Source organism: Mustela lutreola, chromosome 2 (genome assembly GCF_030435805.1).
Source record: "Mustela lutreola isolate mMusLut2 chromosome 2, mMusLut2.pri, whole genome shotgun sequence".
Lineage (NCBI taxonomy): Eukaryota > Metazoa > Chordata > Mammalia > Carnivora > Mustelidae > Mustela > Mustela lutreola.
In genome coordinates this window covers 17,601,205-17,612,668 of record NC_081291.1, presented here as the reverse complement: position 1 = coordinate 17,612,668, position 11,464 = coordinate 17,601,205, and the positions used below count along the sequence as shown (strand labels likewise).

The following is an 11,464-nucleotide window of genomic DNA, read 5'->3' as shown; positions in this document are numbered from 1 at the left end:
ATTCATAAGACTTGTCTTTTAAAAAGGCTGTAGGGAAATTCGTTTTATGGACTGAATTTATTCGACCCACCTGTATTTGTTGTGCATCTGTACTGTTGTCTTTAATTTTTTGCTGTTTTAAGCGGGGACCTAGGCATCTTGGGCACGTTCTTGGTAATCCTCGGAAGGTGCTGTCACAGCGGTCGAGTCCTGGTGCGGGCTCAGGGCCCTGCCCCATCTTCAATCCCCGCCCCGCCCCGCCCCGCCCGGACCAGTACCGCCACCTCTCCCTCCCTCCGGGTGGCGCGGCAGGCGTCCGCCAGGGGGCGAGCGGGAGCCGCGGGAGGGGCTCGACTACGCATGTGCGCGCCGCTGGAGCACGTGCGGGGGGCGGTGAGGGCGGGAGGGGAAAGGTAGGAGGTGAGAGGTGAAGGGGCGGAGAGCTGCGCGGGCGCCCGGCGGCCGGGAGAGAGAGGGCGGGTACCACGTACCGGACCGCGGGCCGGGAGCGCGCACGCCGCGCCCCGCCCCCGCCGCTGCCGCCGCCACCGCGGCCGCCACCGCCGCCGCCCGGGAGCTGCTGCCGCCACAGGTACTGCCGCGCGTGTCCCCACGGCGCCTGTCCCGGGGCCCGGGGTTCGGGCCTCCGGCCTCGCGGTCCCGGGAGGTTGGGGGGTGGGGGCCTCTGGGAACTCGGGCGCGCGGGCGTGGGCGCTGTCCAGCAGCCGTGCGGGCCGGGAGACCGCAGCCCAGAGAGGGGGCCGGGCCGCCGCGTCCCCACCCGCACCGGGTCCCCGCCCGCGCTCTCGTGTCCCCACCCAGCTTCTGGCTCCGGGTGACCACTGCCGGTTGAGGGGGTCGCGCCGTGGCGGCCCCTGGCCCGCCGTCCCCGGGAAGCCGCCGCTTCTAGAACCTGCTTCGGAGCTGTCGGGGTTTTCCAGAGTGCGGGGGAGAGCTTGCTGTCCACTCTGCCTCTTTTTGGGGCTGTCTGGTTTTGAGGCAACACGTAGCTCCTTTGCTGGGTTTTGCTTGGCTTCTAGTTTTGCCCAAGCCCAAACTTTGCTCACTCACGTTACTCGTGCCTTGTTTATTACCTCGGTATATCATACGGGATTATAATGTCACGGTGGCACGAGTGCAGGGAGCCTGGGCCGTTTGAAGTGCAGAAAGTTGCACAGGTGGAAATGCTGTCGTCTGGAGGGAGCGGAGGGTCCCCGCGGGGGCTCTGGCAGGAGTTCCCCTTCCTTGTGGCTACTTGCTGGCCCACCTTCAATGGTAACAGAGCTGCGGGGTTAAACTCTTTCTGGGGATTTTGTAACAATTCTTGTGAAGAAAACCCAGGAAAGGTTTCCTTAATGATGTTAGTCTTGTATGTGTTTCTTGTATTGGACCAGATCTCTTTTGGAGTTTGGTTATAGGGTGTCTTATTGGTGTGCTGCGGTCTCAGGATATCATGCTGGGGTCAAGAATGTCTGGGTAGTGTTCCTGAGGGATGCTTAACCGATGAACTTCTTTTCCTTTTTTATTCCTTTTCTACGGTGCTGTTTCTTTAAAAAAAGATTTTATTTATTTATTTGACAGACAGAGATTACAAGTAGGCAGAAAGGCAGGCAGAGGGAGAGGGGAAAGCAGGGCCCCGCTGAGCAGAGAGTCCCATGCGGGGCTCCATCCCAGGACTCCGAGATCATGACCTGAGCGGAAGGCAGAGGCTTAACCCACTGAGCCACCCAGGTGCCCTTATGGTGCTATTTAAAAAAATAATTTTTTGGAGTGTAGTTGTTACACTCCAGTGTTACATTATTTCTGGATGACACAGTGATTCAACTGCCTGTACATTATGCTCACCATAAGAGTAGTTACCATCTGACCTGTATTTTTTTTTTTAAGATGGCTCCAGGTGAAGCCCTGGTGGGGCGGGGGGCAGGGGTCTTGAACTCTTGACCCTGAGATCAAAACCCCAGCTGATAACAAGAGTCAGCAGCTCAACTGACTCAGGCACCTGGGCCCCTATGACCTGTACCTTTTTAAGTGTATGTTAATATAGTTTGGGTTTTAGTTTTTTACACATTTGCAGCATTCCCAGTAGGCACATCATGTAAAAAAACAAAATATATGTATGTGTGTGTGTGTATTCATAGTCCTTGTTTGAGTCTCAGATTGAAAGAATTCTCATTGGGGTGCGTGGGTGGCTCAGTGAGTTAAAGCCTCTGCCTTTGGCTCCGGTCGTGATCCCAGGGTCCTGGGTTTGAGCCCCGCATCAGGCTCTCTGCTTAGTGGGGAGCCTGCTTCCTCCTCTCTCTTTCTCTGCCTACTTGTGATCTCTGTTTGTCAAATAAATAAAATCTTTTAAAAAATTCTCATTTATTGTGAACTAATCTGGTGTTTGAGAGCTCTCTCTTTTCTTTTGCTGTTGTGCAAAAACCACCTCTCCTGAGGTCTCCATGTGCTTTATAATCATTGGTTTGCCTTCCATCCCCATCACCCAGACCAGTTGACTGTTAGGTGGATGTAAAGTCTACTCCTAGTTTATGACTGAACGATGGAGGCAGAAAGATGCTGAATTGTCGAGGTCGTATATGAGCAAGTAAACTGTCCAGTTGGGGTGCAACCATGCTTGTGGGATTCAGTACTTATGCACGTATTAATGTTTGGTGGCAGACTTAGGAATGCTTACTCTCTTAGTTATCTAGCCACACACATGAATGTGTCCCAAGGAATGACATGTAGGTTTATGTGCTGTTCAATTACTCTTACTCTCACCGTTGATAGCCGTTTGCTGTGGCCTGGGTTAGTTATATTGGCTCCAACAGGTACTTTGTATACGGCTTATGTCATCACTTCCATTTGAACAGATAAGAAGACCGCTCCTTAGAGTGAATCTGGGTTTCCAGGGTCACCCAGCTTGTAAGTCGTGGATCAGGTCTTCAAACCAGATCTGCCAGACTCTACTGCCTGAGCTACTTCCACTGTAACTTGCTTCCTTCCGGAGTTGGCTGATGAAACAAAGTCCACGTGACTCCCCCCCCCCCCCAGTAGTAATTGAGTAAAAAATATTTATTGAACACCTGTGCTGTCTAGGTACTGTGCTAGGTGCTCTAATAATAGCTTATCTTACTTAATCATTATAGTAACCAGGTGAGATACTATTACTACCCCCCCCCCCTTTTAGTGCTGAGTTTTTACAGATGTTATCTGATGGGTCCTGGGTCACTGCTTGAGTTAGAGGCAGCGCCCAGGTGCAAACCCAGGTTTGTTTGACAACAGAGTCCATGCTTTTATGCTCTTGTGGCGGCAGAGTACAGTGATGGGGTGGAAGGAAGGAGCTAGCTAGCATCACAGACTCAGGTCAGAGATGTGGGACTCAGCAGGAAGGATAGCAGTTTGGGGGCTGCATTTGACAGCTTCCGCTTCAGGGGTCGGGGGTACTGCCCGAGCATGCTTGTGGGGTTGCTGGGCCATACGCAAGCTTTACCGTGGAGTCCAGAGATGAGGCGTGTCCATGCAGCAAGGGCGCTTGGAGGTCTCAGGGGAAAAAAATCAAACTGATCTTTGTGTTTGTTTTAGCTTTACTTAATTTTTATTAGGTTATTTTATAAGGTACACTGTATATTATAGTAGTACATGCGCATATACGAATATACATATATTGGGACGTATACTCAAGTTCTTTTGGGGGGTTTAAATTAAAAAAAATTTGGAAACCACTGACTTGATATTTAACATTTGTATCAAACATGTAAGGTGTTGAGCTAACCATTTGTTCCTTATTAGGAAGTTTAGTGAAGTTCACTATAATTTCACATAATTAGAGAGAGGAGTATTTCGTATTTTTTAAAAACATTTTTAAAAATTTATTTCATAGACAGAGCACCTGCATGAGGAGGGGAGGGGCAAAGGGGGAAGCAGATTCCCCACTGGGCCAGATGTAGGGCTCAGTCCTAGGACCCTGATATCATGACCTGAGTGGAAGGCAGATGCTTAACCGACTGAGCAACCCAGGTGCCCCAAGAATGGTATTTCATATTAATAACCAGTTATAAATTATTTTAAAAATTGCAGTCACAATTTTGTGAAAGAGGATCTGGTATTTTAATAGGCTTTATGTCTCAAATGTAGTAGCAGTGTTAAGTTTGGAGCTATAGTGACTGATACAACCCTTTAGAAATTAAAATTTTGTCGAACCTCTATTTTAAACTTGTTAATGTGAGAAATAAGAGAGACTAAAATAATCAGTTAACATAAATGTGGCAGTTGTACTAGTCACATTTGTGCTGTTAACTTCAGAGTATTTGCAAATCTTAGATGATATTTAGATACATTAAAATTCCAAATGTTGATTCCTTACCACTTACAAATGAGATTTGAGTTTCTTCAGGTCACTCAGCTGCAGTGATTGGTAACTTGTATCAAAATAAGCAATTCCAGAATTCTGCCTAACTTAAAAAAATCTTTAAATTCTCTTCCAGTTAATTTCACAATTGAATAGATTAGTGTTTGTTCAGGAGTTCAGGTTAAAATAACAGAAAGGGATTTGAGCAAGAAAATACATTCCCCTCGCTAGACAGGTGAGGCATTATTCATACCAGTGGTTCTCAGACTTTTGTGTGAATTAGAATCACCTTGTTTTAATCCTATTTCGCTAGAGTCTCTGACTCTGTAGGTCAGAGATAGGCCTTAGAATTTGAATTTCAAGCAAGTTCTCAGGCAGCTGCTGCCGGTCTTTGGAACCATACTTTGAGAGCCACGGCTCCATACAGGCACACCTAAAACCAGAGCACAATGCCAGTGCTGATGTGTTTCACACTGAATCCCAGCAGCATCAGTCAGTCATATATTATAGTTTTGCCAAGTACATAACTGCTCTTGTTTTTAGACAGTTCCCCTTATTTTTAGATGATGTCATAATTAAGATTTCATTCTCAGTGATACTGCTGTTTATACTTTTTACTGCATACTGTATTTCTAAATTTCTTGAGTTAGAGGTTTTTTTGTTTTTTTGTTTTTTTAATACAAGTTGTCCGTGTTGAAGAACAATTAGTACGCAGGTGTGCACATGCACAAATTTTGTAATCCCGGTGGTGACCACTAGCAGGCTTCACTCTCACTCATTCTCTTGTTCTCTGTCTTTATAATGAGATCATACTGTTTTGTATCCGATTCATCCCTCTGTATCCATGTTATATGTGAACCTCTTTTTCTGTAAAACACTATCCTACAACATTTTTTTTTTTTAACTTAAAAATCTCATTTATTTCTGTGTTCCCCAGTTAACTTGATCCTTTGAGCAGCTTGCTGTGTTTGGCTGGGGGCCTGGGTTGCACCTTTCAGAAGACCGCAGTATCGCTGGGAAGGTCTCTGGTCGTGGTCCTCTTCAGCAGTCTTCAGTGTCCCCCTGCCCTCATGGCCTTCCCCGAGCTGGCCTGCCCAGCCCTTCTTCCCTGCCACCTCACGTGGATGCCATCTCATCTCCGTGGGTGATTAGGTCCCTTCTGCCAGCCTGAGCCTTCGTTGGGTTTGGATATGCATTCTAATTTGTCATCCCTGCAACAGTGACTGCAAGACCTGCCATTAGCAAACAACAGAGAATGTTGCATCTCCTATTCCTGTCAGGAAAGATAATCTTGAATTCTTCTCCCAAGTGCCATCCGAAGCTCAACTGAGAGAAAGAACATTCATTAGACTGTGCTGGGAGGTAGGTTTTTTTTTTGTTGTTGTTGCTGTTGTTTTAAGATTTTTATTTATTTATTTATTTGAGAGAGAGCACGAGCACCAGAGTGGGGAGGATCAAAGGGAGAAGCGGACTCCCTGCTGAGCAGGGAGCCCAATGCTATCCTGAGACTCTAGGATCATGACCTGAGCTGAAAGCAGTCGCCTGATTCAGAGCCACCCAGGTGCCCCTGGAAGGTGTTTTAATGCTTACGTGCCAGGCAATGTTTTGTCTTTGAGTGAAGCCAGATCATTAAGAAGCAGCGTAATTCTAGTCCCTCTTCCAGCTTTTTAGTAAACTGACTTGGCATGGCCCCGCCAGCTTGCATTGAGATCTGAGAACTCCCCAAGAAAACCTGTGAGGCCAATTAGAAATTTCTTCATGGGGGCGCCTGGGTGGCTCAGTGGGTTAACCCACTGCCTTCGGCTCAGGTCATGATCTTAGAGTCCTGGGATTGAGTCCCGTATCGGGCTCTCTGCTCAGCAGGGAGCCTGCTTCCCTTCCTCTCTACCTGCCTCTCTGCCTACTTGTGATTTCTCTCTGTCAAATAAATAAATAAAATCTTTAAAAAAAAAAAAAAAAAAAGAAATTTCTTCATGTTCAGTGCCTGGAGTGACTGTGCCTCATTTAAGCTACTGGTTTGATTTTTTAAAGTGTATGGTGAACTGTGTCAGTAATGTTTCCTTCTTTGTGTTGGCTATTAGGGAGCTCAGAGTCCTGTTTGTATGGCTTGTGGTTTCTGTATAAAATTATTTCTGGCTTATAATGTTCTGCTTAATGGCTAGTTATTTTGCTCTTTAAGATTTTGCCACAAAATATAGAACACATTTTATCCCAGTTCTAAAGATTACTGTCATTGTATTGTAACCAAATGTGTTCCCACCCTATTTCCTTTTTTCTTAATACTTTTGAATTCCTCCTAGCCCTATCCCCCGCCCCCTCCTGTGTACTCATTCTTTGTTATTGTAGTTTAATTTTTCTGTTGTGGTAAATACACATAAAACTTACCGTGTTAATCATTTTAACTGTGCAGTTGAATGGTATTAAATGCACACATAACGTACAACCATCACAACCATCCTTCTCCATTTCTCTTTTAATCTTGCAACACTGAAACTCCATACCCATTTAACATTAACTCCCCATTCTCTCCTTCCCCCTGCCCCTGGCAACCGCCCGTTCTACTTCCTATCTATGATTTTTTTCTAATCTAATTCCACGTGGGTGGAATCATACAGTATTTGTCTTTTCGTGACTGGTGTGTTTCATTTAGCATGATGTTCTCATGGTTCATTCATGCTGTAGCATGTATTAAAATTTCCTTCCTTTTTATTTTTTCAGACTAGTTATTTATTTGAGAGAGAGACACACACACAGCAAGAGAGGGAACACAAGCAGGGGAAGTGGGAGAGAGAAACAGGCTTTCCACTGAGCAGGGAACCTGATGCTGGGCTTGATCCCAGAATCCTGGGATCATGATCTGAGCCCAAAGCAGGCGCTTAACAACTGAGCCACCCAGGTACTCCTGTTTGTTCTGTTTTTTATAGTAACCATCCAAGTGGGTTTGAGATAGTATCTCATTATAGTTTTGATTTGCATTTCCCTAATGGGTGGTGATGTTGAGCATCTTTCGTGTGCTTGTTAGTCATTGGTGTATCTTTGGAGAACTGTTTATTCAAGTCCTTTGCCCAGTTTTACATCAGATTGTTTTTTGTTGTTGTTGAGTTTTAGGAGTTCTCTATGTATGCTGGATAGTAATCTCTCTCTCTCTTTTTTTTAAAAGATTTTATTTATTTATTTGGCAGTCAGAGATCACAAGTAGGCACAGAGAGAGAGGGGGGAATCAGGCTCCCCGCTGAGCAGAGAGCCCAATGCAGGGCTTGGTCCCAGGACCCCGGGATCATGACCTGAGTCAAAGGCAGAGGCTTTACCCCACTAAGCCACTCAAGCATCCCTGGATAGTAATCTCTTTATCAGATACTTGATTTGTAAATATTTTCTGTGTACTGCCTTTTTACTCTGTTGATAGTGTCTTTTGATGCACACAATTTAAAATTTTTTTATGAAGTCCAATTTTTTTTTCTTTTGTTGCCTGTGTTCTTGGTGTCTTTTTTTTTTTTTTTTTCTTTAAGATTTTATTTATTGGGCCCCTGGGTGGCTCAGTTGGTTGGACGACTGCCTTCAGCTCAGGTCATGACCCTGGAGTCCCGGGATGGAGTCCCGCATTGGGCTTCCAGCTCCATGGAGAGTCTGATTCTCTCTCTTACCTTCTCCTCGCTCACGCTCTCTCTCACTGTCTCTCTCTCAAATAAATAGATAAAATCTAAAAAAAAAGTTACTTTAAAAAAAATATTTTATTTATTTATTTCACAGAGAAACAGTGAAAGAGGGAACACAAGCAGGGGGAGCAGGAGAGGTAGAAGCAGGCTCCCTGCTGAACAGGGAGCCTGATGGGGGTCTCCATCCCAGGACCCTGGGATCATGACCTGAGCTGAAGGCAGATACTTAATGACTGAGCCATCCAGGCAACCCTGTTCTTGGTGTCTTATCCAAGAAATCATTGCCAAATCCAATGTTATGGAAGCTTTTGCCTTTTTTTTTTTTTTTAAGTAATCTGTGCACCCAGTGTGTAGCTCGAACTCATCATGACCCTGCAATCAAGACTTCCATGCTGTACCTACTGAGCCAGCCAGGCAACCTTTGCCCGGTGTTAAAGTTTGTTTTTCTTTTTTTTTTTTTTTTTTTTTTTTTTTTAATTTGACAGACAGAGATCACAAATAGAGAGGCAGGCAGAGAGGAGGGGAAGCAGGCTCCCTGCTGAGCAGAGAGCCAGATGTGGGGCTTGATTCCAGGACTCTGGGACCATGAGCCAAGCCTAAGGCAGTGGCTTTACCGCGCTGATCCACAGGTGCCCCAACACCGTGTTGAAGCATGTATCAGAATTTCATTCCTTTTTCAGGCCAAATAATATTCTGTTGTATGTGTGTCCACATTTCATTTAGCTCTTCATCTGTCCGTGAACACTTGGATTATTTCTATCTTTTGCCTATTGTGAATAATGTTGTTATAAGCATGAGTGTACAGATATCTGTTCAAATCCCTACTTTCAATTCTTTGGCTATATACCCCGGGGAGGAATTGCTGGAATTTCTATGTTTCACTTTTTGAGGAACTGCCAAACTATTTCCTACAGCAGCTGTCCCATTTTATATTCTGTCAGTAATGCCCAAGTGTTCCCAGTTGCTCCACATCCATACCAACACTCATTTCCCATTTTCATTTGTTTGTTTTTAATTTTTTTAATAAGAGCCATTCAAGTAGGTGTGAAGTGGTATCTCATTAAGGCTTTAATTTGCATTTCCCTAATGATTAGTGATGTTGGGCATCTCTTTATGTGCCTCTTGGCCATCTGTATATCTTCTCTAGAGAAATGTCTGTTCAAGTCCTTTGCCCATTTTTGAATAGGGTTATGTGTTTTTCTGCTGCCAAGATGTAAGAGTTTTTTACTCTGGGTATTAATTCCTTATTAGATGTGATATGCAAATACTTTTTCCCATTCTGTGGGTTGTCTTTTCACTCTGTTGAAAGTTTCCTTTGTTGCACAAAAATTATTCATTGTTTGAGATCTGGTTTGTCTGGTTTTTTTTTTTTGTTTGTTTGTTTTTTGGGGGTTTTTTGCCTGTGTTTTTGGTGTCATATGTAAGAAATCCTTTTTAAATCCAACATCATGATGCTTTTTCTCTACTTTCTTTTAAGAGTTTTATAGTTTTAGGGGCACTTGGGTGGCTCAGTTTGTTAAGCATCTGTTTTTGGGGGGGAAAAAAAGCATGTGTTTTTGGCTCAGGTCATGATTCTGGGGTCCTGGGGTCGAGCCCTGCATGGGGCTCACTGCTCAGCGGGAAGTTTGCTTCTCCCTCTCCTCTCCCTGCTCTGCATTCTCTCTTGTTCTCTCTCTCTCTCTCTCTCTCAAATACATAAAAAAGAGTTTTGTAGTTTTAGCTCTTTGTTTAGGCCTTTGATGCATTTCGAATTTATGTATGTGATCTAAGGGTTCAATTTAACTGTTTTGTATAGTAGCTATTCAGTGTTCCCAGCACCATTTGTTCAGAAGATTGTGTCAAGGAGAAGGGCTCCAGGAGAACCTCATCTTTGGTCTCTTCTTTGCAGTTCTTTCCCTCACAAACTGCTTTTGCAGATCTGTGTTGGGAATGGAACCATTTTCCATGCGGCATTTGTATGAAAAGCTCTTGAAACCATAATAAGAAAGAGACTCATCACACCCCCACTTTGGGGTAAGCTATTAAGAATGATGGTGCTCTCCAGCATGCCACACATTTGTCAGGAAACCAGGCAAGGGGCCTCCATCCTGTGTGGATGTGGATGTGGCTGCCCATGTGTAGCTGGGAGCAGGTGGCTGGTCCCAGCACCTGCCAGGACCGAGACTGAGGTACCTTCTGCCTGGGCCAGAGGTCTTGTGAAATGACAGGGCTGCCCCACTGGGCTCTTGAGTTGTTTCTGCCTTTATTTTATTTTTTAAGATTTATTTATTTATTTTAGAGAGAGAGAAGGCAACTGGGGGTGAGACAGAGGGAGGGAGAGAGAAAATCTCAAGCAGACTGCCCGCTGAGCACAGAGCCTGCTGTGGGGCTCGATCTCACAACCCTGAGAACATGACCTGAGCTGCACTTGATCTTAGCCAAAAGGCCGAGAAGCGATACATGACCTGAGCTGAAGTCAACAGTTGGACACTTAACTGACTGAGCCACCCAGACACCCCTGTTTCTAGCTTTAAAAAAAATTCTTTTCCCATATTCTTGGCAAGGGTCAGTTCAGTCTCTTTGTTAGTCATTCCTGACCAGTTCAAGAGGGAATAAGAATGTAGGTAGCTGGCATTATGGAAGAAAATCTTTAATGTATTTGTTGATGTCCAGTTGTGAAGAGGGGCAGCATCATGTATTTGGTTACTTGTTAATACAATTTTGTCTTTCCTTCAATCTGGGTGTTGCTGTGCCATCCCAATGATTTTTTTTTTAAGGTTTTATTTATTTATTTGACAGAAAGAAACAGCGCATGTGTGAGAGAAAGCACGAGCAGGGGGAGCTGCAGGTAGAGGGAGAAGCAGGCTCCCCACGGAGCAGGGACCCTGACTGGGTTGTGACAGGGGCAGGGGGAATGGGGGGTGGGTGGGGAGGGCTCAATCCTAGGACTCCCAGGTTATGCCCCAGTAGAAGGCAGATGCCTTCGACTTAACGGACTTTGACTTAACTGACTGAGCCACCCAGGTGCCCCCAATTATTATTCTAAATGTGGCAGTAATCATTCTCTTGAATATATGTATTTTCACGCTTCACGTTCTCTGAAATCAGCTTTCATTCATGAACTGAAACTTATTTCTCTTTTCAGTACTTTTAACTTACTCTGCTGAGCATTCTTCTGGCTATTTGCCTAATTTTGATGCTTACAGAAGCAGAATTTCGTGTCCTAATCATCGGTCTACTTTACAAAGCAACTTTCAGGAAAAGCTTCTTTTCCCCAAGGGTGAACTGTTAGCAACAGTGGACTAGTTTAACCCAGTGAACAGACCTGCAGTGACTTTCCGCTCGGCACCAGGTGAGGTGCTGGGTGCTCTAGGGAACACAAAAGTGATTCAGCAGTGACCTTCTTCCTGAAGAAGCCACAATCAATCAGAGGAGGCTGAAAGAGAATGAACGCAGGCATAATGGAAATACACAGTTACGGAAGCTCAGAGACGGAGGCCACTGCTTCCACAGGGAAGCG

General features: G+C 45.1%; 1 protein-coding gene across 1 annotated transcript in view; it reads left to right on the top strand.

Annotated features, from left to right (window-relative positions):
- The first annotated feature begins 438 nt into the window (after positions 1-438).
- SCAP (SREBF chaperone) overlaps positions 439-11,464 on the top strand; it is a 71,276-nt gene continuing 60,250 nt past the window's right edge. Inside the window, exon 1 of the mRNA XM_059160748.1 lies at positions 439-571. The gene's annotated coding sequence lies outside the window, so the exon portion shown is untranslated. The remainder of the gene's footprint in view (positions 572-11,464) is intronic.